General features: G+C 41.9%; 1 non-coding gene across 1 annotated transcript; it reads left to right on the plus strand.

The window, feature by feature from the left end:
* The first annotated feature begins 3,239 nt into the window (after positions 1–3,239).
* On the plus strand, positions 3,240–3,346 carry LOC118489869. Its single transcript, XR_004887882.1, has one exon. It is a non-coding gene; the product is annotated as a small nucleolar RNA R71 (small nucleolar RNA).
* Positions 3,347–3,695: the final 349 nt, after the last annotated feature.

Below are 3,695 nucleotides of genomic sequence, written 5' to 3' on the forward strand. Positions count from 1 at the left end.
TATGATTTATTTAGAACGTTTCATAGGATAAATTACTTATTTGGGCATAACATGCTTTTTTTTAAATTCCATTTATATACAAGTTCACATACCTCACGGGAGAAATCACTCACACTCGGCCGAAGGTGTATTATTAGTGAATCACTCGAGAGCGGCATGGAACTTATTCCTACCATAAGCTTGCCAAGCAATCAATCCTCCTCCTTTTTAACTTGTTACCTTTGTAAATATCAAGAGGACTTTTTGGGTAAAGGCTTGGGCTAAAGGTGGGTGAATGGGTTAGTGGTTAGTAGAAAAGGGCGAAAAGCGTAAAAAGCGTCGGTTTTCGTAAAACATTTTGTTTTAGTGACTTTTTTTTTTGTGAAGTATTTCTTCAAACAAGCTTTTTGTTTTAAGAGCTTTGTTTGTTTATTCCAAACTTCATCATCATTTTCTTTTAGTCACACGAAAACCGAGCTTGTTACTAAAATAAAGGGTAAAAATAAAAAGGGTTTTGGTGGGTAAAAGGGTTTTTAGGGTAAAGAAATGAAAGGCTTAGGCTCAAAGGGGTTAACTAGGGGGAGTTTTTAGGTGGGTGAAAAGAAAATTGAAAATAATGGTTTTGAAAGAAAAATGGTTAGTCCTAATGCCTCCATCATTTACTTACTTGGGTTTAAGTTGGTAAGGACCGGGAATGAATCGTCTTGGCAAGTTCTAGAGTCGTAAGAACCAAGCGGCTATTCACACAAGAAACGAAAAAAATGAGCATTTAGTCTAAAGATGTGTATTTGTATGCTCAATAAAGGCTCAAATCTCACTTTTTGTGGGAATGGGTTTTTCTATGTGATCAAGTATATATAATCAAATTTTAACTTAAGCTTGTCATGCCGTTTCGTAATTTTCGTATGTTGGTTCTTTTTATCACGACGCTATTGGTTGTAAACTTGTAAAAATATAACCTTTTTAATCTTAGAATTCCCAACTTAAACTTTAGACAAGTAAAGAAAAATTGAAAATTTCGAAAAAAATTTGGGGCGATTAGCGGTTCCAATAGAGTTTTGTGTAAGGCTTGTTCTTAGGACTTACAAAATTTCAAGGTTTTAGCATCCCCCCCCCTACACTTAAATTACACATTGTCCTCAATGTGTCCCAAAAATAAACTTTTAGGTTGATTAGATGTGTAATATGGTGTTAAAAGCAAAGGTTTTATGTTACTGGCAGTCTGGACACGGCCCCGTGGGGACCGGACACGGCCCCGTGTTCAGGTGCCAGTAACGAAAATTAAAGAAAAGAAACAGAAGCCTGGACACGGGGGCGTGTCTGGTGAACACGGCCCGTGTCCAGTTACCTGAACTGGGCGTTTTTCTGCAGGGGGTTCAGCACGGGGCCGTGTTGGTTAGACACGGCCCGTGTGGAACCTTCTGTATTGGAGAAATTGATGTCGGGTTGCCTTGTTCTTGTGCATGGGGTCATGTTTCTCGTCCCTCTTTTCATCCTTTACCACCATGAGTGTGTTTTATTCCTGCAAATTAAAACTAAAAGATTAAACTAAACTAAGGATGGTTCCGCGGAATGCCTCCGTGGTGCGCCACGTTTATAAGGGTCCTTGGCTAGACCCAATGTGAGGTTATATATTTTCTGAGTGGGATGTTTGGTATCCCATGTTGCACCGTCGGAGAGCAGCATCCAAACTCGAATCAATAACCTTCATGTAGTTGACCGGGTCGTCGTCCTCTATTCTCTTCCCAACCCCGAATTTTACTTCATCATCTCCGTACCTTAGGGTGAGCGTTCCGTCATTCATGTCTACCACTGCTTGTGCGGTGGCGACAAATGGTCTCCCTAGTATGAGGAGGACTTCGGTGTCTTCTTCCATATCGAGTATGACAAAATCTGCCGGATAGACAAATTTGTTTACCTTTACTAGGACGTTTTCGATGACACCTTGCGGGAATTTGACGGATCGATCAGCAAGTTGTATGCTCATTTTTGTAGGACTCGTTGTTCCTAGGCCGAGTCTTTTAAACATTGATGAAGGCATGAGGTTAATGCTAGCCCCAAGGTCGGCTAGTGCATTACGAACGGGGGAGTCCCTGATCGAGCAGGGAATCGTGAAGCTTCCAGGATCGATTTTCTTTTGGGGAAGTTTGTTGAGTACGAGGGCAGAGCATTCTTCGCCTAAGTTAACTAATTGCAAGGTTTCAATTTTCTTTTTATGAGTGAGGAAGTCCCTCATGAACTTAGAGTATTTGGGCATTTGAGTTAGGACATCAATAAAAGGAATATTTACATGCAATTGTTTTAATAGACTTTCGAATTTTGCGAATTGCTCATTGGTCTTTTGACGAATTAACCTACCGGGGTACGGAACTCGAGGAGCCTTGGTAGGCTCTAATGATGGAGGGGAGTTCTTCTCCTGCAGAGGCGGGGGTACAGTCTCTTCTGTCGGCGGTGGTGCTTTCGCAGGCCCCACGGTGCGGTTTCGTAAAGTGATGAGATGAACTTGCACTTTCGGGTTTGTTTCGGTATTGCTTGGTAATGCACCTTGTGGTCTCTCGGAAAAATTTTGAGCTAGTTGATTTAATTGTTTTTCTATGTTTTGAATACTAGCTTGTTGGTTTCTAAAATTTGATTCTAATTGTAGAAACCTTTCCGAGTTTTTCTTTTCAGTGTCGGAGATGAGGCGAGATACAGTATCTTCAAGCCTTTCTCGTCCACCTTGTTGTTGAGTGAAATTTTGTGACTCATTTCTTGGTTGTTGAAAGTTCGTTCGTTGGGCTTGTTGGTTACTACCATTGCCGGGCTCTCTCCAACCAAGGTTAGGGTGGTTTCGCCATCCTTGGTTGTAAGTGCCCGTTGGAGGACCCGACGGCCTAGGTCTATTTTCAATGTAGCTAACCGACTCTTGTTGATCGTCTGTTTCTTTCATACAACTCCAATTTTCATGTGGCCCACCACACCCTTCACAAGCCATAACCGAGACTGTTTTTGTTATTTCCAATTTTTTTATTTTTGAAGAAAGAGCCTCGATTTGGGCTTGTAAAGAAGTGCTTTCATCAACCTTATGGGCGCCCGGGGTAATAGATTTATTGCCTCGGGGAGTGTGCCACTGAAAATTGGTTTGAGCAATTTCCTCAATTTGGTTATATATTTCATGCGGGCGGCAATTACCTAAAAGTCCCCCGGAGCTAGAATCAAGTGTCTGCCTTGTGTGTGGCAACAACCCATTATAGAAAGTAGATACTTGTTGCCATATCGCAAGGCCGTGATGTGGACACTTTCGCAATAGCTCCTTGAACCTTTCCCAAGTTTCATATAAGGATTCCCCATCCTCTTGTGAATATGTATTAATTTCAGTCATTAATTTAGCCGTTTTAGCGGGAGGGAAATACTTATATAGAAATTTTTGGGCTAGTTCATCCCAGGTGTTTACCGATCCATCTGGGAGGGCGTTGAGCCAAGCTTTTGCTCGGTCTTTTAGTGAGAAAGGAAACATTCGAAGGCGGATGGCGTCATTTGATGCTCCATTGATCCGAAAGGTATCACATATTTCTAAGAAATTAGTAATATGTAGATGGGGATCCTCGTCCGCAAGCCCATGGAAGGTTGCAGAGTTTTGGAGCATTTGTATCAAATGCGGCCGAAGTTCGAAGTTATTGGCTTCAACATTCGGTACGTTGATAGCGGCGCCTAGGTTACCTACGGTGGGTCGTAGA

This window comes from Helianthus annuus, chromosome 2 (genome assembly GCF_002127325.2).
Source record: "Helianthus annuus cultivar XRQ/B chromosome 2, HanXRQr2.0-SUNRISE, whole genome shotgun sequence".
NCBI lineage: Eukaryota > Viridiplantae > Streptophyta > Magnoliopsida > Asterales > Asteraceae > Helianthus > Helianthus annuus.